The following is a 25,351-nucleotide window of genomic DNA, read 5'->3' as shown; positions in this document are numbered from 1 at the left end:
CATGCAGGGGCTGCCCCCAACCCCCACCCTCCCGCCGCTCCCAAAGTGAGCCGGTCACACCCTACTCTACACCACGGAAGCTTTGCGGTGTCTACCCTCCACGGGCACTGGGGAAAAAGAACGATCTTTCCAGAACTTTTCTCACCTTCTGGTTTTTAAAAAGTGGGTCTCATGGATCTCAGGCACCAGAATCCCAACGTGACTCAGAATTCAGGGACCCGGAATGTGCTGCAATCTCCCCCCCACCCAATCTCTCGGAATGCACAAGCACCAGCTACACCAGGAGGCATTTTCATCACGATCGTAAATAAAAGCAAAAGCCGCCAAACATGTTTAATACACCAATTAAGGCCTCATCTGCACCAGGATTCCATCTGCAAGTACGGGAGCCCTCAGCCCACCAGGCTCCAGAGGGGTTTCTGACTTCGCCCAGAAGGGACGTAGCAAGGAGAGGCCGGCTCTCTGCCTACCTGGCAGGTGCCCCAGAGGGCCTCTCCCCCGAGGAAGGGGCAGCCAAAGTGCCGGGTGGGCAGACGGAGGCAGCAGTGGCGGGGCGGCACTCCCCTTCGGGGTGCCCACTAGGGACCAGCGCCAGAACAAAAAGGCATTTAGTTCTCCATCGCACGTTCAGGAAGGTGTGCTCCCAGCGCTCTGGGCTAGTCCCTGCAGGCCCCAGGTGAGCCTGCCCTGCCCCAGGCGCCTACGGCCAGGTGCCACACAGGCACTCCCATGAGGGGCACAGAGACCAACTGAGGCTGACACACGAGGGTCGGGCGCGGAGGAGGCCACTGACCAGCAGAGACGGTCCTAGGAGCAGGGACACGGGGTCCCAGCTCCGCCACGGCCGCTGACACCTGCCAATTCATCCCTCTTCGGTAGGAGACCCTCTTCTGGTCCCCACGTGCTAAACTAATTTAGCTAATTACAGGAAGTAAATAGACTATTATCTAAAGAGAGAAGGAACACGAACAGACGCAGCTCAGCACCCCCAGGGACAGAGGCTGAAGAAACACAGGCAGTTTCCCTGGACGCGGGGCCCTCAAGCTCCAAGAATTCTCCTACCGACCCTTCACCCTCTGACCTTCCCCACGGCTTTTGGGACACTCGCTCACTCACGGTGGAGAACAGCCTCGGGTGTTCCCACACATTCGCCGGGAATTGCCAGGGAGTGGGGACCCTCGAATCCGGCCTCCAAAACTAAAGACCACCACAAGGCGGTGCCTAGCTGGCCAGACAGAACAAGACGCGCCAGCAGGGGAAGAGGCGAATCGAACAGGCGATCCCGACGGCCGTAAAGCAGACGAAGGCACGTTTCCACGCGGGACCTGCACGCGGGGATGTACTGTCGGGAGGGTCTCGTACACACCCCAAGCCCCCCCTCGGAGCCAGAACTCGCCATCTGTCACTCGTCTCTCCTCTCGAGGGGACAGCGGGCCGGAGACAGGGTGAGGGCTCACCAAGCCAGTGCCGGACCCCTTCGCGGCTCTAAAGCATGGCGTGAGCGGCACACGCCCCCTGCTGGCCTCAAACCGCCCTGAGCTGTCCCGAAGCCTCGGGGTGGCTGGTATGTGGACCCCAAAGTAAGCTGCACAGAAAGCGCTTGTCTTGGGGAGTTACGTGTGAAGCGCGTCCAACTGCCTCAGATGTCACCCTGTCACCCCCATGTCCTCCGGGCATGAAGCCCAGCACATCCAAATCTGGGCTCCCCCACCCCCACCCCCACCCCCGCCGCCGGGCTGCCCATGCGCAGGAATCTGCCCAGCCCGCACTTGTCTCCTACATCCTCACCTCTCCCACCTCCCTGTCCGCTTCCCCCAGGGCAACTGCCCCCCTGCCCTAGGCCCTGCCAGCTCCCACCCCCACAACCCCAGCTTCTCTTGCCTTGTTCCCTCCACTCACTGACCCAATGGGGTCAACCCAATTCTCCTGCCGGCCCCAGCACGGGATGCGGTCGAACTTTCTTCCCGCCGCACTCAGCCCAAACATCACCTCTTCTGGGACACCCTCCCCAGTGTGCCCTTCCCGCCCCCCACCCCTGCCTCCGCCTCCGTCCCCATCCTTCCCCATCAGTCCTAGTGGCAGTGACTGTCCCCTCCCCTAAGGGGCTGTCAGCCAGAGCAGGGCAAGGACCACCCCAGTCTTCCCATTTCCTGGTCTGCAGCTCTGAGCTCCACAGAGTAGGCAGGTAATAAATATGTTAACGAGAATGGCCTCAGCTGCCCCTCCAAGGCTGCCACTTGTGGGACTGGCTCACACGTGCTGAAGCTTTAATCTAGATTCCGAATCACCGGTCCCTGAGAAGCCTGGTCTGGGGCAGGGCCCTCTCGCTTCAAGGGGCATCCGAGCGTCCCGGGGGCCTCGTTAAAGCACAGACAGCTGGGCCCGCCCCCTGTTTCTGATCCTGTAAATCTGGGGTGGGCCTGGAGACCTGCATTACTCACAGGCTCCCAGGTGCTGCTGGTGCTGGACGCCTACCCGGGAGCCCTGCTCCGGAGGGGAAAGGAGGCACAGGTGGCCCTCGCCAAGGCCAGGCGCGAAGGCGGAAAACAGGTCCTTCGTGCAAGTTTCTCCCTGCTGCCCCTCCCCCAAAGTCTGGCCTCGCCCTTGGGTGGAAACCTTCCACTTGCCCTTTTCTTTCCTGTTACTGCCTCAAGGAGCTGAAAAGGAGGAGCTTGGAGGCAATGAGCCACAGAGCCCTCACTGACTGTCACTTCCCGCACGCACGCCTCTTCAGGAGGCCCCAGGGCAGGGGCACCAGCGACCTTCTGCCCTGGCCCAGCCAAGAGCGAGCTCCACTTTGGGCGCGAACGTTGTCCATTTCTAGCCCGCACGGGCCCCGAGAAGCTCCTTTACGTGCTTGAAATTGTTCTTTTTTCTTTTACTCTAAAAAAAGGGAAACACCAGGTGACTGTCCCCACAGGGACCCTGAGGAACATGCAAGGCGGGGGAAGACCGAAACTTGGGAGCCCAAATCCATGAGCGTCTGCGGCCACACCCCAGAGGCCAGTGCTCAGTACGGGACACCTCGGGGGCTCCGGGCCTCCGGCCGGTGAGGAGCCGCCCAGGGTCTCTCGCCAGGCACTTCCGAAACAGCGGATGTGCTGGAACCGAACCCACGCAGGTGAACCAGGGACGAGGCAGAGCGAAACGGCGGCCAGGCCTGGACAGTCGGCCTTCTCAACAGGGGCCAGGCCATTAGGGCCACCCAGTCCCCACAGGTGCCAGTCACTTCAGGAAGTCCCCAGACCTGCACGCCTACCAGGAAGTGCCCCCCCTTCTCCTCGCTGGCCACCCCGTCCTGGTAGTTATGCAAGAACCCTGCCAAAACCCGGCACGTTGCACCCCCTTCAAAACGGATTCGTGCGGCAGTTCGGCTACAAGATCGTAAACCAAGACGCTAAAACCGTGACACGGGATGCTGTGAGGTCACTGGGAATGCCACACGGAAGGGCTTTTACGGACAAAGAGGAAAGTTTACCAAAACTTCCCACGTGAAAAAAATGCAGGTATCCAAACAGTCTCAGCCTTCATTTTTTTCTAAAATTTTCTACAAAGAACATGCACGACTTTTACAGTAGAAAATAAATGATATGAAAATAACATTAAATATCTGCTTAAACTAAAAAACGCAGGCAGGCACGCAAAAGTGTAAAGGAACCGCTCCGCGTCCCCGAGAGGCCGAAGCAGCTGGTGGACGCTGTCCTTACGGCCTGTGAGCCCCCGTCCCGCAGCAGGAGGCGACGGCCCTACTGGCCGCCAGGAGCGGGGAACGCGGACACCCCACTCCGGGGCACGAGGCTCAACCGCCCTCTCAGAAGGTGGGGACACAGGTCGGCAGGAGGCCTAGTGCCGGCCCCCGCGGTAAAAGTGGGTACTTCCCCCCCACAAAACCGGGATCCTAGTTTAGAATAAAGGGCAGTGACCACATTTTCCTGAACCAAAAGTTAGGACACATAGTATGACGAGGGTCCTTCTCAGTGAGAGGCCAACAAAGCACGACCCCTGGTCCCATCTGACCCCGCCTCCTGCTTTTGTAAATAAATATTTACTGGAACACGAGCGTCTCATTCATCTGTGTGCTGTCTACGGCTCGCAGAGTTGAACAGTTGTAAGAAAGATCGAGGGACCACAAAGCCCCTCCTGGAACATCTGTTGACCCCTCTTCTGGGACAACAGTAAATCAGAACCACCAGGGTCCCAGGAACTCTGGAAAGGTCCCCACAGTTGTCTCAGAGCCGCCCCACAAGGCTCGTGTTGGGGCGGATCCCCCCTGACCACGAGGGATGGGCTCACTCGCCAGCCAGAGAGCCCACCTGCAGAGCACCCCCCCCCACCCCCCCCCCCCCACCCCCGGCGGCTGGAGCCGGAAGAAGGTGCCCCCAACAGGGCGGCCTGAGTGCTGCCACAAAGGGTCAGGCCGGGGGGCGGGGGTGCAGGAGGCTGTCAGGGTGACTGCCTCCGCGTCTCCTCTCCCTCCTCCTGCCCTTTCAGGTGCCCCTGCACCCCCTCGCCTCACCCTAACAAGGGCCACTGTCAGTCCCTAGCTTGAGCCCGAGTGGACAGACACGCACCCATCTAATCGTCCTTCATTCCTGCTCTCCCATGCATCCCTGACAAGGGCCCCGGCCAGGCCGGCCCTGGGCCTGCTTGAGAGGTGGTGGGGCTCAGGGGGCGTGCGGGACGGACACAGGCAGACGGGGATGTATACCGCTGCGTCCATCTGGAGCCCACGGAGCCCCTGACTGCAGGCGTGGTGGCCTCCCGGCAAGCCGCTCCCTGCCCCGTTCACCGTGGACCCCACGTGGGTCTGGCCCCACAGCCCCTGGACGGCGCAGCACAGTTGTGCGTCATGAGGGAGTCAGTATCGGGGCCCCGAGTTATCGTCTGGATTAAAGACTTCATGTCCCTCAAAAGCTTCCAGACCCTGGGGCTTTTCCTTGCAACTGGTAGAAAGTACACATGCTGCGCTCACGCACACAAGAGCTTGTTCAGCGGCAGACTGACGCTCCCCTCCAGTGAATCTCACCAGGTCCCCAAATGTTTTCATTCTGGGAGAAGCAGAAAACCAGCACAACGTGGTAACTACAGCTGCTGCCATTTACAGAGTCGATTATACGCCAGGCCGTGCGCTAAGTGTTCTACGATATTCCCTCAATCGTTTTTATAAGGTAAGAGCTTTTATCGTGTCCAGTTCTGAAATGACATTCCCATTTAACAGGGAAGAGGGAGAAACAAGCAGAAGACTGTTTTCACATCTTAGACTGTGAGCCATTCCCGGCCCATTGGGAGATTAAGATGGCCTCTGGCTTCCCTGTTTTGCCCCAAGGCAGGCACGGGGGGGGGGGGGGGGGGGCTGTTAAAAGCAGCAGCAGAAGCTCCCCCCTCCAATCAATGGTGACAGCCCAGAGAGAAACACTGTCAAGGAACCAACACACGCCCAGGGCTCCAAAGCACTGGGGGGGGGGGGGGGGGGGGGAATGGAGAGAGACAGGGGTGGGGGGGCGGACAGGGCCTCCCCTCCTGGAGAGCAAATGTGACCAACTGCACACAGGGCTTTTATTCACCTGCCTGCCAAGCATGGGGTACGGACAGCAATTTCGTTCTCTGACCAAAAGCTCACCGAAGTTTTCTTCTCAGAACATGAGAACAGGGGCGCCCACATGGCTCAGTCGGTTAAGCATCTGAATTCGGCTCAGGTCATGATGTCACAGTTCATGGGTTCGTGGGTTTGAGCCCCACATCAGGCTCTGTGCTGACAGCATGGAGCCTGCTTCGGATCCTCTGTCCCCCTCTCTCTCTACCCCCTACTTGTGAGCACACGGCTGGTCTCTCTCTCTCAAAAAAAAAATAAAAAAATAACAAACCATGAGAACAACGCTCATGGCAAATATGGTGCTGGGGGACCAGTCGAGGCGCTCCAGAGCAGGGCACCCTGGGTTCGAATCCTGACTCTACGGCTGACCCAAGCCATTCCGGGGTAGTTGTGGGCCTCAGCTTCCCCATCTGCTCTCGAGAGGAGTGGGTTAGGTAATCCACACCACGGCATTCAGGGCCTCAAGTGACTGACGCACAAGTAGGTACTCATCCCTGTGACCCCAGAGGCCCTCCAGAATGAAGTTCAGCCTCAGTGAGACCAGAGGGACCTGAATGACAGCAGTGTGCACAATCCCGTTTATCCACGTCCAGGCTCTCAGGCCGGGTACAGGGTCACATCTGACTCAGGAAGGATGGTGTCACCCTCTCCCGGGGCCAGTGGGACTCATCTATGCTGCACTGTGAGGCCGTCCAGCGAGCCGGCAGCCCCCCTGGGCGCTAGCAATAAATACCCGCTGGCAATCCTTGGCACGGTCAAGGCCACTCCTAGAGGAGAAAATGGCAAGGGAAGCTTTCGCTGGTATCTTATGGGAGGAACGGTGGGGGGCCCTCTGATCCCCATGAGCTCACTCTACCTCCAGAATAACCTCCCCAAATCCCCTTCACCACGCTAACGCCTTGCTCAAACGGCTCCGAGCCGTCTGAAGGATAAACAGGATAGGCCCCACCGCCTGAGCCTGACTGAGGCTGGAGGCGCCACGGTCAGGACCCGGGCCCCCTGCCCAGCATCCACTTGCACCTGTGCCCTGGGAGCTCCAACCCCCTGGCAAGCAAGCCCGCCGGGGCGCACCTGCACATCTAAGCCACGCCCCCACCAGCCAGGCAGACGGAAGGGCACTGTCTTTGTGAGGCCGGCGTCCGGGCCCGGGAGTCAGCCCTGTCTGACCAGCCAGGCCCCTCCAGGCCTGTTCCTGAACCTCCCCTAAAACCTGCTTCTCGCCTGGAAGTTACGGCATAAATCCTTACGGTGTCCAGTCTGCGCAGGACATACCCTGCACGTGTGAGCGCCACACTTACTCAAGGACACGTTCCCGATCCAGCCCTAACCTGACTCTTTGCGCCTGAGGGCTGCCCTCATCTCCGGGGCTGGCCGGATCCTGCCCTGCTGGGTAAGTCGCGGCTCCCACACACACACACCTTTTCTCTAAGCCCCTCGCCGGAGTGGCACCTCTCAGACATCCACCCACCCCGACACCCAGGCTGATCCCAAAGATGCGGAGGACAAGCCCCATCACATGGGAAGGTGGACGGGACCCTGGGTGGGGAGGCCCGGAGCCGCGGTGGAGGAGCTCCCTATAAAGGGAGTTCAGCAATTTAAAGGGCTGTGGTCACACGTGGCAGGCTGAAGAATGCCTCGCAGACGTGTCCACGCTCTGGTCCCCGGAACCTGGGGCTAGGTTACCTTACCTGCAGATGGGACTCAGTTCAAGATCCGCAGGATGGGGGATTATCGAGATGGGCCCAGTTCCTCGCGGGGTCCTTATGGGAGAGACGCGGGTCGAACAAGAGAAACAGAAGCGGGGCTTCGGCGGTGTACGTGTGAGGCAGGGGCCACAGCCAAGTGCCACAGGCCACCCCCACAGGCTGGGAAACGGGAAATCAAGGCCACTTACACCCTGATGCCTGTTTTGGACCTCCGACTCCAGAACCGTAGCGAGATCTGCAGGGATTTAAGCTGGTGGGTTTGTGATGATTGGTCATAGCAGCCGCAGGACACTCATACAGCGGCTATTTTTAAAAAGGCAAACGGTTGGGCGGGAAGAGGGCCCGGCTAGGTTCTAGAATACCGTCCAGATCATTCTTCTGAAATAATTAGTTTGGTCACCCCACAAACAGCACCGAGTGCCAACCAAGTGTCAGGTGCTGGATTGTCCCACGGCCGCTCAAAATACATTCTCCTTCCCGACGACCACATCCTGCCGGCTTTCAGCGTAAACGTGCCCCAGTCTTCGGCAAGCCCTTTCCGAGGCTGGGCTCAACATCACACCATTATCGAGCATCGGCTACGTGCCAGGCACTGTGCACAGCCTGGGGTGCCACTAAGTCCAAGTCTCGTTTATTTGTTTTTAGAGACAAAGCCTGAGTGGCGAGGGGGCAGAGAGAGAGGGAGACAGAGAATCGCAAGCAGGCTCCGTGCTGCCAGCGCAGAACCCGACGCACACAACACGAGATCGTGACCGGAGCCGAAAGTTGGTCGCTTAACTGACTGAGCCACCCGGGTGCCCCTCAAAATGCTTTTCATCACTTTTTGTCTTCCTAATCTGTCACAACACCTCCACTCCACATTTCCTGTCTCAATGAAATACGCTCCTTGCCCTACAACAACCCTGCAAGAGGCCGTCCCAGTTTGCTGGGGAGAGAAACCTCGACAAGCAGGAGAAATCTCCCCGAAGCCCCAAAGACGTCAGGTGCTGGCCCTCCCGCACTGGCTCCCGTCCGTTCCTTGCTGCCCGGGGGCCTAAGACAGAAGCAGGTAAGAAACCTGTCCCTGCATCAGTGCGTCAACGTTTTAAATCCAGTCACTCTCCCGGAGACACAGTGAGGTTCATGCCCTGAAAAGCATGTCCACCTGGTTGGGGAAATCGTGAGTCACAGAAATCCCAGAGCTGGCAGGGCTCTCAAAGGCCATCTGGCCAGACTGCCCCTTCCGGAAAGCTCCCGGGTTACCTGGACTAAGCGTCCGCTTACCAGCACCAGCCCAGCGAGCCTGGCCACCCGGACGGGCGTGCTCTGGTCTCAGGCATAAATGGCAGAAAGAGGCCCCACACTGAAGTCCACCTCTGGGTGTGTATGAGCCAGAAGGAGACACTGGGTACGTGGCCCTCAGATGCCACACTGCCACCCAGCACACGCCTCCACATGCTACACGCAGCCCAGAAAGGGACACCAGCACAAGATGTGCATGCAAAATTTCAGTGTTTTTTTTTTAATTTTTTAACATTTATTTATTTTTGAGAGAAAGAGCGAGAGAGCAAGAAAGCGAGCAAGAGAGAGAGAGAGAGAGCGAGAGAGAGCATGGGCATGCACAAGCTGGGGAGGGGCAGAGAGGAAGAGGCAGACCCAGAATCCGAAGCAGGCTCCAAGCTCTGAATGGTCAGCACAGAGCCCGACGCGGGGCTCGAACCCACAAACCCTGAGATCGTGACCTGAGCCGAAGTCGGACACTTAACCGACTGAGCCACCCGGGTGCCCCAAAATCCCCAGTGCTTTTTAAAACCGAGACTTCACCCAGACATGGAACAACTCGAGACGGACAACCATACTCAGGGGGAGAAATGGGAAGATGATCGCAGGGAGAGAGGCAACAAGGCCCCTAGGCAGGGGACTGAGTCACCTCACTGATGTCCCTTTCTCCTCTGGCTGCAGAAGTAAGGCCGCAGGCCCTGGCCTGGCCTCCCAGTCCCTCCACTGCAGACCCCAAGACACCTTCCCAGCCTCACCTCTCACCATCGCTCCCGACACCCCAGAGTGTCTGCCAGGATGACCCAACGCACACACGTGTGCACATACACACGCACACACACACAGTTTCCTACTTCCGTGTGCTGCTCTCTCCTCCTCCCCCTGGAATACCACCTGCTCTGCCCAAATCCTCCCCGTCCTGACAGAATGGCAAACCCTGCAGGGGGTCGTCCCCCACCCTCATCTCTTGATGGCCTCGGGTGGCCTCCAGAAGGCCTGTGTGACTCTGTGTCCCTGTCCCGTCTCCCTCCCCACATCAGAGGGGAGCCCTCTCACCCAGTTCTCTACTCCCCACCGGGTCTGGCGCCTCCTCCGCCCCCAGAGGCGAGCACTGGTCTGCACCGGGTTCCCCCTCACTTGCGGAGCCCCGTCATCAAGCACACGGGGAAACACCCACGTCGACCACCCCCGGGGCACAGCCGCCCAGCTGGTAGCAGCGGCATCCCGGTCTAGCAGGGTGGGGGCAGGGGAGGGGCAGAGGGGAGGGTGACTGCTGCTGGTGCGCACTCGAGCCCCGGGAGGGGTGGCGACAGCGCAGGATGGGGGCCCGGCTGCTCCCATCTTGCCTCACCCCTTGCTCAGGAGAAATCGAGAGGGAAGCAGGGAGACGGTGGGCCCGGCCCACCGTCGCTGGGCTCCACGCGGTGCCGGCAGGACGCTTCCCAAATGTGGGCCGTGAACACGCTCGCGAGCCAGAGCCACGGGCTTCACCTGCCAAGTGGTAACCGCCTGCAGGGCGCAGGGCGACGGGCTGGGACCTCTGGGACCTCCGCCCTCCAGCCCGCCCGGCGCAGGGCCAGGCAGGAAGTAACTCCGACCCCGGGTCAGCTCAGCGCAGGCCCGCTCTGAAAACCGGGGGCGACAGGGTCTGGGAAGAGTAACCGCAGGACGACTCCCGTGCCCACCCTTCTAGGCCCTGGAGGGGCGGAGCAAGCGCCAGGGCGGGGACCCGCCGTCCCCCAGGGGCGGAAGGGGCATCCCCTTCCCCCCAACACACACCTCTTCCACCCAGGGTGTGGTCGTGAGTACTGAGCCCGGGAAGGACACACCTCCCCGCCTCTCCTCCACACCCACTCGCACTCCTGCACGCGCACTCACACCACACTCACATACAGTCACCAACACACACTCTCGTGCTCGCACTCACACAGACATGCGCCAGTTACCAACACACTCGTACATGCACACATGCGCTCGCACTCACACATGCACACTCGTGCACGTGCCCTCACACAAGTCACCAACACACATGCACACTCAAGTGCTGACTCGCACACCATGCACACTCGTGTACGTGCTCTCACACCACAGTCACCAACACACACATGCACACACTCATGTGCTCTCGCACTCACGCACACTCGGGCACACGCACTCTCACACCACACTTGGTCACCAACACTCACACATGCACACTCCCATACTCACACACATGCACACTTGTGCACACGCACTCACACCAGTCACCAACACACTCACATGCACACACATGCTCTCACACTCAACACACGTGTACACTCGTGCTCTCACGCTCACACACACATGCACATTCATGCATGCGCACACCACACGCAGAGTCACCAACACACACATGAACACACTCGTGGTTGCACTCACAAACATGCATACTCGTGTACACTCTCACCAGTCACCAACACACTTGCACGTGCACACACATGCTCACACTCACGTGCACACTCGTGCGTGCACACTCACACCACACACACGGTCACCAACACACTCGCACATGCACACACTTGTGCACTCACATCCACACATACTCACACGCATGCACTCACGCTTGAAGTGACTCACACGCACACCACACACACTCGCGAGCCCAGCAGAACAAGCACCTCCTCGGCAGGCAGGAGCGGGGCCCTGACGCACGAGGCACAACCTGCCTGCCTTGCTCCTCAGGCGACCCTGGGGACCCCCGGCCCCTCCCGCCAGGCGCAGGGCCTCCCTCGCTCCGCAGCTGCCTCCCTGCCTCCCGGACACTGCCTGTGAGCCCCAGCCCACATCTCCCACCCCCCAGACCCCCTCTCCCTGCCCAGCTCCCCCTCCTTCCTCCACGAGCGCTCTCCCCGGCGGTCACCTTCACTCTCTCCTTCCACTGAAACCGTCCGGCTCGAGTCCACAAACCCGCTCCCCCAGCCTTCTTGGGCCAAGTATAAAGATCGCCCTGCTGACTGCCTCCCGTTCCACCCCCCCCCAGCCTCCTCTCACTCAGCGGACCCCAGTTCCCCCCAACACTCTCCACAGCCATCACGGCCACCGGATGCCTCAGGCCACCTGGCTCAGCTAACACCACTCCCCTCTGTTTCCTACCGGGCCCTCGCTGTCCCCTGAAACCCTTCCTTGGTCCCCACAATACACTCCCACATCTCGCTCCAGCTCTGCAGCCTACACCGGTCCCTCCTCCACCTCCCACCCAGCTCAGGGGGTCCCCACGCTTGGTCCTACCCTCCCCCCCCCGTGCCCCCCTCCAACCCTCACCATTCCCCGGGCTGGCCCAGGTCTGTGCATCCCTGCGCTCGGCCCAGGCCATCTCAACCACTGAGCCGGTTCTAGAACTGACCCGGCTACACACACACACCACATCATCCCCCCAAGTCCCACAGGCACCGACGAAGGGGCACAGGGAAATGTGGGCGCCGACGCATCTGTCCTACACCCTGACCACAGTGACGGTTATGTGACTCTATGCGGGTGTCAAACTGCACGACAGCCCGTGAGGAAGGTGAGCCTATTGCACACAAACTATATCTTCGAGCAAAGAGCAGTTGAGTCCACAGGCACCTCAACCGCTTTGTGTCCGGAACCGTCATCACCGCCTTCCCTAAACCAGCTGCCCCTCCTCCCGCGGACTCTGTTTTCAGCGGTGACACCACCATCCGCCCCAAACAGCTCCTCCCGAAACTTCGGCCGCCAGCGGCCAACCAGTCGCTTCATCTAGAACCTCCACCTGCACAGATTTATATTCTCTTCAACCTATGCATCGCACCTCCCCTCCCCCACCCTGCCCCCTCGCTTCTCACAAGCCCCCTCACCGGGCTCCCGGCCTGGCTTCCACCCGGCACCCTCCCCCTGGCAATGCCCACTGGCCGCCAGACCTTTGTCCCTGCCTCGGCCTCCAAACTTTTCTCTCCTGGGGAAAACACACGCGTCCTTCAGGCCAAGCACCTAGGCGTCCGGGCACAGAAGGCACTTTCCCAGTCCTCTCCAGCAGAACCAGCTTGCACGCCACCCTGGGCTCCTGCAGCAGAGGGCTGGTACCCCGCTGGGCCCTGCACCATGTGCCCCAGACTGTGCACACACCAAGGCAGCAAGCGATCTCCCTCTCTCTCTCTCTCTGTCTCTCTCCGGGCCCCCTAGCCTGCAGCTGGACTCATGACCGGGAGTGCTTGGCAACCCTTTCTGGCCTGAGCTGAATGTCAGCTGAAAATTGCCAGGAGTGCAACGCCAAGCCCTCCTGGCCCCAACCCCACTGCTGAGATAAAACGTGTGGAAGCACCACTCTGCCTCACCCAAGCTCACCCAACTCACCCAAATTCACCCAAGCTCACCCAACTCACCCAATTCACCCAAATTCACCAAAACTCACCCAACTCACTCAACTCACCCAAATTCACCCAAATTCACCCAAATTCACCCAAACTCACCCAACTCACCCAAATTCACCCAAACTCACCCAACTCACCCAAATTCACCCAAACTCACCCAACTCACCCAAATTCACCCAAACTCACCCAAATTCACCCAAATTCACCCAAACTCACCCAACTCACCCAAACTCACCCAAACTCACCCAAACTCACCCAACTCACCCAAACTCACCCAACTCACTCAACTCACCCAAATTCACCCAAGCTCACCCAACTCACCCAAATTCACCTAAGCTCACCCAAACTCACCAAACTCACCCAAGCTCACCCAAACTCACGAAACTCACTCAACTCACCCAAACTCACCAAACTCACCCAAACTCACCAAGCTCACCCAAGCTGGCCAAGCTCACCCAACTCACCCAGACTCACTCAACTCACCCAAGCTCACCCAAATCGTGAGGGTGGAGGACAGAGGCTGCTTCAACAGGAAAGATGAGAGCTCATCCCAACTGTTCCCACCAGCCTGCACTCACGGCCCCTGCTCAGGGAGCCACGGGTGCTACTCAAACAGGAGTCTTGGACGGGTAACGTGCTCCATGCAGTAAGAGGAGTGAGCGCCTAGAAACTTCTACAGCAACAGCATCGTGTGACATGTTTATTCTGCTTTGCACGCACCGCTCAAACAAACTGAGGGAAAATAAAACCTGGTCCTTTGCCACAGAGAGTCTGGGAAGCACTGACCCCTGACCCCTCAAACTCCTGCCTCTTCCTGCGGATGCCCTGCTCATCCTCAGAGCCCTCCCCCAACACTCCTTGTCCAAAAAGTCTTCACAGTTTCCCCCCAGAGCCCCTAATCTAAACCACGCGGAGGGCCGTGAGATGGGATCTGTACCCCCCTTACTACAAGTTCCCTGTGGTCAGGGACCCAAGTGCTGTTCACTTTGATATTCCCAACACCAGGCGCAAGGCAGTCAACCAATCAATGAGGAGGAAATTCCAGATTGCAGGGTGGGCTTTTCTTCAGGGACAGGATACGGAGGGGCACTGACCCGCAGGGACACAGGATTTTCCAGGTGTGGACCAAACGTAGCCCCTCTCCCCCAGCCCAGGTGGGAAGAGGAGGACATTTAAAACACACACACACACATACACACACATGCAAGTCTAGGGCTCTCAGGACAAGAACACAATCGCTGTTCCGTTACACCCTGAAATGTCAATCTGACCGAAAATCACTCGGCTCTCCCGTGAATCTTCTCCACGTGCACACACTAAAAACAAATCACGCCAAAGTATGAAAAATAAAAAGACATTTCCAGGGTCATTTCTGACTTTATTCTATGGGCCCCTGACCTCAAAGCAAAAGGTCAAGGGTTCAGGAGTCTGTAACCCCACAACGAGCGATATCGCTTACGACAGACCAGCGGGTACCCACTCGGGTTTGCAAAGTGCAGGGAGAAGCCCCCAGATGCATCAGGGTCCTGGCCCTGCCTCAGGATCGGCGGATGTCGTCCCTCTTGCAGATACAACTCTCGACACAAGGGGCCCCTGTGCTCCCCACTGCGCTCTCTCTTTTCCACGGGCCCCAAGTTCCTGGCTGTTATTCGGCAGGAACGCACGAACTATTTCCAGATGCCACTGTCAGAGCAAGACAACTCTCGAAATATTCCTGTCTAATTTTGCACACGGCTCTTGTTTCAACCGGCAAAGATAATGACTCACTGTCCGTGGCTCTTGGCGGAAAATTATCCTGCCAAGTTTGGACTTCTCTAAACTTCTTGTTGAGAAAGGAGAAGTGACCTCTCTGCCCCGATCCTTTTCTACAGGCGACAAAAGGCACCCAGCCGCCGCCTAACTGACCAAACAACGTTATGGGAAAATCCTGACACATCCCCCCAGGATCGATGAACAAGAAAGGGAAATTTGTGGGAGGTGGAGACTTGAGATGTTTTTCCTCACCCTATGCAATAATCACTGCTTTTCAGCATCCCCATCGGTTTGGCACTTAGAACTTTGGGACGGAAATTCCAGGTTATCCAGAAGGCAAAATCTACCTGCAGAAGTAAACGCATCTTTCTCCGACATGACCGTCTTTGACTCGGACGCTTCGATCGACCATAAAAGAACTTTACGAAGGACACATGTGCCCACGCTGCACTCTCTCTCGTGGAGGAACACACGTTAACATCCCCACGCACGTGCTTGAAATGTGGCTGCTTACTCTCTGCGCACACGGGCCGGCCCCCTCCTACATCACAACACGCAAGACAACTGAAGTGTCACCTTGGTAACGCCACTTGTGGATACATGAGTTGGCAAACGCCAGCCTCCACTTTTGCACTCTGAACCCAGCCAGTCACTCACTGCCTTGCACCCAGCAGGCGCAAGTCAATGCCCGTGCGTTCCTCCCTCCTCCCTCCTACTCCTCCAGGGGCAGGTGTGGAATCCCCTTTAAAGCCCAATTGACAGGGCTTCCATCAGTGGCTTAGGGCACGGGGACCACACGACCCTTTGCCTAAACCCCTCAACTACTCACAGGCAGGGAACAGCAGGCTTCATGAGAACACTGGCGACATGAGAACACTCTTGTGACGGTCTCACGTCAATTGTTCTCAACCAAGGGCGATTCTGCCCCCGGAGAGACAATGTGGCAACGGCTGGAGAGATTTCTGATTGTCACAACTGGCGGGGGCGGGGGTGCTACCAGCATCTGTATAGCGGATAGAGGCTGGGATGCTGTTATACATCCTACAACGCACAGGTCAACCCTCCCACAACAAAGAGCTCTCCGGTCTGAACGTCAACGGTCTGAAGAGTAAAAATCCCTGTTGTCCCGCATCACGCAGGGAAGTCCTCAGACCACCTGCTTCGCTTTGCCCTCCACTTCCCCAAGGTCAGGCCCAAAATCGTAATAACCCTGCTTTGCCCGCATTATTTTGCAAGCCTGAACAAAATACAGAGCCGTCGCCAGAGTCCTAAAGATGCTGGTCCTGTGAACCAACAGCACCCGCCCTGTCTCTTCTCGGAAGGGCCCTCCTGCGGGGTGACCTGTCCAGCCACAACATGACAACTGGCGGGCTGGCATCATGCACGCTCGGATCTCTGGCAACCGGTGGGGCTTGGCGGGCCCAGCTCTTCGGCCCTCTGTCACGCACACCCAAGGGCCAAGTGAGCGCCACAAGTTTTCCAATGGGTAGCGTCCAGCGCAGGCTGAGAGCCAGCCCAGCCCAAAGTCTGTCGCCCTTCAGGAGGCTGGCATCTCTCAACCACGTGGAGAGCAACTGCACCCAGACTTGCCCTTGCTGCATCCCCCATCCCCAGGGCACGCGGGAGGGTGGGGGGAGGGGGAGGCAATGGGCAGGGTGCGGCAGGGGGCTTGCTGGGGCGGGGGAAAGGCACCAGCGCGGGCAATGTAGCCCAAACCCCTCCCAGGACCCCCAGTGCTTGGAGAAGTAGGGGGACGGGCCCCAGAGAAGCGAACGGAGGAAGGGACCAAGAAGGGCCTCTTTTCCCAAGTACACCGCCAGCCGCCACCTGTGAGACCCAACAGCTGGGCCGGGCCCAGGGGGTCAAAGTTCGGACACAAGCCTCCAGCCGGGGACGCGCAGAGCCCCTGAGACACAGCGCACGGGGGGTGGGGGTGAAGAGAACGAGCCTGAGACGGCCAGGCGTCCGGGCGGCCACCGGGACCGCTCTGCGCGCCTCAGGGACCCCGCGGCCCGCCAGGGCAGGAGGCGCCGCGAGCGGGGCCCGGGGTAGGCGGAACTCGCGGCGGGGAGGCCGCGGGCCTGCAGCAGGGCGCCGAAGGGGCCCGCGCGGAGGGCGAGCAGGACGCGCCGCAGGCTTACCGAGCGGCAGGAAGCGGGGCCCCGCGGTCACCTTCGCGCCGCCTCCACGCGCTCGCCCGCCGCAGCGCCGGCGCCGCACGCGCCCCGGATCTGTTTACCGACTCGCCCGCGCCCGTGCTCCGGACCTCCGCGACCCCGCCCCGCGGGCGCCCTCATTGGCCGCGCCGCCGTCTCCGGCTTCACACCGTGACCAATCGGGACCGAGGGCGGAGCGAGGGAGGCCAATGGGAGGCCGCCCGCCGCTCAGGCCCCGCCCGACCCCCCTCCGTGCTGCCCTTTGCCCTAGTTAGGCGGCCCGAGCCGCGGGGCAAGGTGGGGGGGCGTGTCCCCGGGACGCGCCCTCCGCAGGCACCTCCGCTCCGGGCCGGAGCTCGCGGGGCGCCCCCCCGCCAGGCTGATCCCCTTCCCGAGGGCCCCCGAGAGCGGGACTGCGGAGCTGTCCTCCGCCGTCACCCAAGCCTAAGGTGGTCCAGTGTGAGACTGTTTGGGAATAAACGTTGAAGTCTTTGGAAAAATATCAAAACCCATCCGTCCACACGGAGTGGGGGGCGGGGTGGCATAATAAATCCAGGGGTGAACGTAGCTCCCCAGTTCCGTATGGCCCGTGGCCCCAAGATGGAGCCCCTTCTTCCCGGGGAGGGGGCTTCGTCCCCAGGAGAGCAGATCCTGCGGGGCGCGGCCCAGATTCTGACCCCGTCCCCCCTCACTTCTGCACCTGAAACACAAAGTTTACTTCGAGGAGACTTAGGGGGTTATGGGGAGGGGCATAGCTGCCCCAAGCAGGACAGGGCTAAGAACTGGGAACTTGGACTTTAGCAGGAGAGAAAGGTCAACCCCAAGGGTCAAGTCTTCAGCAGGTGCCCCCTGCTGCCTCCCACCCTGCTCCCTCACACCGCCCCCCTTCCTGGACCCCTGCCCGCCTGGGACCCCCGCCCGGTCCTTAGGGTCAGGGGACCCCCCCCCGCCCCCGTTCATCCCTTTCTGTAGTTTGTAAACTCCACCCCCTTAGATGAGTCAGATGAGGCTTGCTTCATGCCAGCTCAGTTCTCTGCCTGCAAAGCCAGGGGTCGCTTTTCTCTAAAGGACCTGAAGATCAACATAACCCCCTACCATAAAGAGTTTTTCTAAACGGCCACCAATCTAGGTTACTAGAGATGTGTCCCCTGCTAGTCTGTGCAAAGAAGGAATCCGCCACATTAACATGATTTGGACCTTACTCCTTGCGAAATGACCTCAGCCTTATTATGTTAAAAACGCATTTCTCTCTTTCCTGATCTATGGGGTGTGTGTGTGTGTGTGTGTGTGTGTGTGTGTGTGTGTGTGTGTGTTTACTGCAAAACAGATTCCCCCACTACTGCAACTTAAAGATTCCTGGAAATTACATTTCAGGGTATGATAATGACATTGTAGTTGTTTTTTTGCAAAGATTCCTTGCACACACGGAAGAGATACACACGAAATTATTTCCAGATAAAATAATACAATGTAGGGGACTAGCTTCAAAATGTGACAGGGTAGGGCAAGGGTTGATAATCATGGAAGGAGAATAATGGATATATTGGGGTTCATATTACTTTGTATCTTTTTATATCCTGGCACCTTTACATTAAAAAAAAAAAGTTGGGGCCCCTGGCTGGCTCAGTCTGGAGAGCATCCAACTCTATCTGAAGATGGTGAGTTCAAGCCCCACATTGGGTGTGGAGCCTACTTATAAATAAGTTAATTAATTAATTAATTCAGGCGGGGTGAAGAACAAGAAAACAATGAATACAGTCATGACAGGAAAAGTCATGACTGCTGTTCATATGAACCTTCACAAGAGCAAGGATGACTCTTAACCATAGCTGATAAACAGCCAAAAAATTCAAAATTAGCAAGATGATATTTGAAATACGGATTTCATTTCCTATGCACCTCACTCTTGAGTGTCTTGCGGTATTAATGATTATAGAATATGTCATCTTCATTAACAAGACATTTTTTCAAGTTTTTCTTAAGCTTCTAAATATTTATATTTTGTGCATTTTTTTAATACTTGCACATCCACAAATATTTCTCTTTTTTAAATGTGTATCTATTTTTGAGAGAGAGAGAGAGAGAGAGAGAGAGAAAGAAAGAGAACATGAGCGGGGTCAGGGGCAGAGAGAGAGGTAGACACAGAATCCAAAGCAGGCTCCAGGCTCTGAGCTGTCAGCACAGAACCTGATGTGGGGCTCGAACTCACAAACTGTAAGATCATGACCTGAGCTGAAGTCAGATGCTTAACCGACTGAGTCACCCAGGCACCGCGATTTGTATATGTTTTCTAATGGGTGCGATATATTGGTACAGTATTATTCAATGTATACATACTCTCCCAATAACCAAAGATGCCAGTGCCTGGGACATTTGGGTGAGAAGCACCATGCTCCAATAATCCCCCTCTGATCTCCAAAAATCTTCCTAATGACAGAGACAGAGAAGGCACTTATCAATTTTTCCCACTCTGAATCTTTCCCACCAGCATGCAAACCTGCTGAGCTGCCTCTCACCCTTCACCCCATCTCATTTCTCTGCTCCCATTTTCAGCAAAACTCTTTATATTCATTTTCTCTACTTCCTTTTCTCCCATTCCACCTGATCCAACCTGGTCAGCTTTCCCCCCTGCCATCCCCCAGAATTGTGCACCCGTGACGTTAATGTTGCCAAACCAACCAGTCAATCCTCAGGGCTCATCTGAAACTATCAGTCGCATGTGACAAAGTTGGTCATGCCCTTTTTTCTTGGTGGTTGCGCTGGAGTATAATTAATATTCTGGTCCAAATTAATACTAACTTCGTTTCAATAATATACAAAAACTTTGCTCCTATATAGTTCCATTCTCCCCCTTCTGTGTTGTTATTGCCATACACTGACATTTTTTTAAGTGTATTTATTTATTTAGAGAAAGAGAGAGTGTGCAGCATGAGCAGGGGAGGGGCAGAGAGAGTGAGAGAGCAAGAATTCCAAGCAGGCTCAATACTGTCAGAACACAGAGCCTGATGCAGGGCTCGAACTCACAAACCATGAGATCATGACCTGAGCCAAAATCAAGAGTCGGACGCTTAACCAACTGAGCCACCCAGACACTCCAGTACAATTACATTTTTATACATTGTCTGCCCATCCCCACAGATTTATCATTATTGCTTTATGTAGGTTTTTTTTTTTTTACATCAGGAAAAAAATAAGAGTTACAAACAAAAAATATACCTATCCTGCCTATTATACTTACCTATGTAGTTTCCTTTACCAGGGTTCTTTATTTCTTCATATGGATTTGAGTTACTGTCCCTTCATTTTAGCCTCAAGGATACCATTTATTGTTTTACAGGGTAGATGTGCTAGTGATGAATGGTTTTTGTTCATCTGGAAATGTCTTAATTTCTCCTTCATCTTTTTTTGGAGGATAGTTTTGCTGGATATAAAATGTTTAGTTGACAGGGCTTGCTTGCTTGCTTTTTTTTTTTTTTTTTTTTACTTCAGTACTTTAAAATCTGTCATGTCAGGGCGCCTGGGTGGCTTGGTCGGTTAAGCGTCCGACTTCGGCTCAGGTCATGATCTCACGGTCCGTGAGTTCAAGCCCCGCGTCAGGCTCTGTGCTGACAGCTCAGAGCCTGGGGCCTGTTTCAGATTCTGTGCCTCCCTCTCTCTCTGCCCCTCCCCTGTTCATGCTCTGTCTCTCTCTGTCTCAAAAATAAATAAATGTTAAAAAAAATTAAAATAAAATAAAATCTGTCATGTCACAGCCTTCTGGGCTTCATGGTTTCTGATGAGAGAAACTGATCTTATTGAGGACCTTGGTACAAAAGTACATGATGAGTGGCTCCTTTCTTGCTGTTCTCAGGATTGTCTTTGTCTTTGGACAGTTTGATTACCATGTGTCTAGGTGTCTATCCTGTCTCTGAGTTTATTCTATTTGAAGTTCGATGTGCTTCTTGGACATATAGATTAATGATTTTAATTAAAATTGGGATGTTTCCTGCCATTATTTTTTACAAATATTCTTTCTATCCCCTTTCCTGTCTCTTCTCCTTCTGGAACTCCCATTATATGTAAGTTGATATGTTTGATGCCATTCCACAGATTTCTGGAGCTGGGTTCATTTTTCTTCAATCTTTTCCCCTTGTTTTCTTCGAAGTGGGTCATCTGAATTGATCTTTCTTCAAGTCAGGATGCTTTCTCCTGCCTGCTCAAATCTGCTGTGGAGCCCCAGCCAAGAATTTTTCATTTCAGTTACTGGTTTTTTTTTTTTTTTTTTTTCAACTGTAGAACTACTATTTGATTATTTTTTATAATTTCTATCTTTTTATTGATTGTCCCCATTCAGTAAGACATTATTCTCAAACTTTTATTTCATTCATTGGACTTGGTTTCATTTAGCTCTTTAAATACATTTAAAACAGCTGAGTTAAAGTCTTTGGCTAGTAAGCACCATGTCTGGGACATTTATGATGCTTCTATGGACTGCTTTTTTTCGTATACATGGCCATACTTTCTTGTTTCTTTGCCTGCCTCATAATTTTTTTATGAAAAACTGAGCATTTTAAATAATATAAGGTGGCATCTCTAGAAATCAGATTCCCCTTTACACCCCGGGTTTGTTTTTTGCTGCTCCTTATTGTAGTTGTTGTTGTTTGTTTAATGACTTTTGGAAACTAATTCTATGAAATCTGATTTTGTTGCATGTAGCCACCAAAGTCTCTACTCAGTTACCTTAGTGACCAGCTAATGGTAAGACAGAGATTTCCTTGAGCGTCTGGAACCAACGATACCTCCAGCCATTGCTGACGGACTGTGTGTGTGTTGGGGCATGCCTTCAGCACTGAGCTGGGCAGTTGACAACTCTACCTTCCCCTAACTTCCTGCTAGTGCAGAGCCTCACAGTCAGTCAGAAGTGAGATCTTGGAGCCTTCTCGGGCCTTTCCTGGGCACGTGCACAGCCCTGACTCAGCAGGGTTCTTGCTAAAACCGGATTATCTTACACAGAAGTGCACAGATGGGCCTAGGAGAAGGTTCAGGAGCCAGACTCAAGTTTGGTCAAGCAAAGAATCTTTGCCAATTCCTGGGACATTGGGGTATGAATTAAACATGTGGCCAAACTTAAAAACAACTCAAAACTTGGGGTGCCTGGGTGGCTCAGCTGGGTAAGTGTCTGACTCTCTAGTTTCCACTCAGGTCATGATCTTGTGGTTCATGAGTTTGAGCTCCACATTGGACTCTCTGCTGTCAACACAAAGCCTGCTTCGGATCCTCTGTCTGTCTGTCTTTCTCTCTCTCTCAAAAATAAATATAAAAAACTTCTGAACTTTTAATTATTCCAATCTTCCACTGGGTAATATATTCACATGACTTTGAAAAAACTATTTTTGCGGGGCGCCTGGGTGGCTCAGTCGGTTAAGCGGCTGACTTTGGCTCAGGTCACGATCTCACGGTCCATGAGTTCGAGCCCCGCGTCGGGCTCTGGGCTGACAGCTCAGAGCCTGGAGCCTGCTTCGGATTCTGTGTGTGTCTCTCTCTCTCTGCTCCTCCCCCGTTCATGCTCTGTCTCTCTCTGTCTCAAAAATAAATACACATTAAAAAAAAAAAAAAACTATTTTTGAAAGATTTTCAGTGAAAAGTCTACCCCACTCCATCTCTCTTCTGCCCAATTCCCAACCCCAGTGACCCCTCCCCCCACCCCCACACATGTGACCACTGCAATTCCGTTCCTTACGCCTTTTCAATGCTTCTTTATGTATATGGGCAAAGACACACACTCGTATTTTATACAGATTATACGCTCTGTTGGTTTTTTCATTGACCAGCCTGAAACTTTCCAAATTTGCACACAGAGAACCATCCTCACTCATTTTTCAGTATTACATTATGCGGACAAGCCCTAATTTAACGAGTCTCCAACCGATGGCTGTGCAGACTGTCTCTACTCTTTTGGTATTTCAAACAGTGCTGCAGTGAATAATCCTGTTTTCAAAATGCAATTAGCCTGGACCTAGGTGAGGCTGGGTTGGCAGGCGGAGAGTCCCGTGCCAGTACAGAGCCCACCACGAGTGCCCTTGCTGTGCTCAGAGGCCTGACGTGCATGACTCATGGACTCCAAGATTAGTCACATCCCCCCTCCCCCCCAAACACCCAGTGGTGAAAACAGGTCATTTCTGGAGCACCAGAGATACAGCCTGACGGGCCACAACCTGAGGTCTCCAGACTTGGGAAAATCCAACCCAGTCCTGCGAAAAGAATGACTTCAAGGAATCTCCAAGCCTGTTCAACGAAGGCAACACTAATGACTGTAATTAGCTGGCTGCACAATTAGAAGCGATTAACTGCATTAAGGGAGAGATTCGACTCCCCACAACTGGAGACGGCCCAGCCCAGTGCATTAACCATGTCTGCTCCCTTCTCTCCATTTCCCTCAGCCTGTACTCACAGCACACGTCTGACTTCACAGTAGGGTATTATTTTTCTTTTTCCAGATTAATTTCTTGTCAATGCACCGTAACATGTGGACATTAGTCAAGGAAGGCTAATCGTTGGTTTGATATTTTTCTATTTTCAAATTGAGATCTAGTTCACATGCAGTCAAATGCACAGATCTTAAGTCTATGGTTCACGAGTTTTTACATCATGTAATATATATCATGTATATATATCATGTAACTAACACTCCGATTAAAACGTAGAACAAATTTTTTTCCTCCAAAATGTTCCTCTATGACCTCTTCCCAATCACCCCCACCTTGACCAAAGCAATGGTTCTGGTTTTTGTTTTCTCTTGAGAGAGGGAGTACAAGAGGGGCAAAGGGGGGGGGGGGAGAGAGAGAGAGAGAGAGAGAGAGAGAGAGAGAGAGAGAGGAGAGAGAGAGAGAGAGAGAGAGAGAGAGAGAGAGAGAGAGAATCTTAAGCAAACTCCACACTCAGCACAGAGTCCAATGTGGGGCTCGATCCCACAGCCCTGGGATCCTGGCCTGAGCCTAAATCAAGAGTCAGCCACTCAACCAACTGAGCCACCCAGGTCCCTCCCTACGTTGATTCTGTTATAGGACAGGAACTGAAAAGTAGCATTCTCTTGATCCAAAAAGGGTAGGTAATCCATTCTCTTGTCCTTATATTCTCGAGTTTGTGTGGAAAGCCATTCTGGTCGCTGACTGTGTATTTTTTTTTTAAGATTTTTTTTTTATTTAGTATTTATTTATTTTTGAGAGACAGAGCATGAGCAGGGGAAGGGCAGAGAGAGAGAGGGAGACACGGAATCCGAAGCAGGCTCTAGGCTCTGAGCTGTCAGCACAGAGCCCAACGCGGGGCTTGAACCCACAAGCCGTGAGATCATGACCTGAGCCAGAGTCAGACGCTTCACCAGCGGAGCCACCCAGGCACCCCACTGAGTGTGTATTTGACTTTGTCCTCCCTCAATCACTGGATACTTTAAAACTTTTTTTTTTTAATTCACTTGTATTTAGAGTAGTTGCCAGATTTGCACCCCAAGTTCATAGACTAGAGAAGCAGCAGCATGCTGGGCACTGGAAGCCAGGAGCGGAGCCTACCCGTGTGTCTGTCTCTTGCCCCACATCCCCCTGAGACCAACAGAACCAGGGTTGAGACAGCAGGGTTGTGAAAGGGAGGCCTACAAGGAAAAGAACTCCAGCTGGAAGGTGGGGACAGCCCAAGGGCATACACATGACTCCATTTTGCCAATGACCACGGAGGTTGAAAGTCAATGTGAACTTTTTAAGTTCATGTTTTTATTTTGAGAGAGAGAGAGAGAGAAAGAGAGAGAGTACGCTGAAGGGGCAGAGAGAGAGGAAGAGAGAGAGAATCCCAGCAGGCACCGCACCATCAGCGCAGAGCCCAATGCGGGACGAACTCACAAACTGCGAGATCGTGACCTGGGCAGAAATCGAGAGCCGAACACTTAACCAACTGAGCCACCCGGGCGTCCTCATGTGAACTTTCAGTAAAAGAACAGAGAGAGCCTGGCCCCCTGGGGTGGGACAAGCAATCCCTGGCTGGAAGAGACAAGATGTATGAACCCACTAGTCTGGGTAAGGCAGAATGTCCCTCTGGGGACTGAACTATGGGTTCTATTTTCTTTCTCTGTGGCAGTGAAAGTGACAGCCTCGGTCAGGGCAACATAGTTTTGCACCCCAAGGCTCCCAGGAGTGTGCGTGTGGTGGGGAAAGGGTGTGCAGGGGGGTAGTCGTAGAAGGGAGGGCGGATAACCGTGTTGCTGGGGATGGTGTGGCTGACACGGAAAAGCTCCCGGCCTCCTGGTGCTGTGGACCCCAGGAAAGGACAGAGGTCCGGAGTTCCGCATCCACGAGGGTGCTCCCAAACTACCTGTTACCCCGAGTCCCTGGGGCAGCTGTTGGGGGGGCGGGGAGGAGAGTGGGAGCAGTGGGTGGGTATGAATTTAACTGAAAGGCAGAGCTCTGAGGTCATGGCTCTGGACCACCAGTGAGGGGCACTGTTCTCCAAGGTCAAAGTGACAAAATGCAGCTGTCCTTCCTGAGGAGTCACAGAGACCTGGGGACTCACTCCTAT

The 25,351-nt window shown here is 55.1% G+C and overlaps 1 protein-coding gene across 2 annotated transcripts in view; it reads right to left on the bottom strand.

Moving 5' to 3' along the window:
- Nucleotides 1-16,947, bottom strand: part of COQ8A (coenzyme Q8A) — a 39,742-nt gene extending 22,795 nt beyond the window's left edge. The window contains exon 1 of one of the 2 annotated variants that reach the window (XM_023247952.2): nt 16,796-16,947. The gene's annotated coding sequence lies outside the window, so the exon portion shown is untranslated. Of the gene's footprint in view, nt 1-12,452; nt 12,609-16,795 lie in introns of those variants that run through there. The other variant, XM_023247953.2, reaches the window with a different exon arrangement.
- Nucleotides 16,948-25,351: the final 8,404 nt, after the last annotated feature.

This window comes from Felis catus, chromosome F1 (genome assembly GCF_018350175.1).
Source record: "Felis catus isolate Fca126 chromosome F1, F.catus_Fca126_mat1.0, whole genome shotgun sequence".
Classification (NCBI taxonomy): Eukaryota; Metazoa; Chordata; class Mammalia; order Carnivora; family Felidae; genus Felis; species Felis catus.
This window is presented reverse-complemented; position numbering and strand designations above follow the sequence as displayed.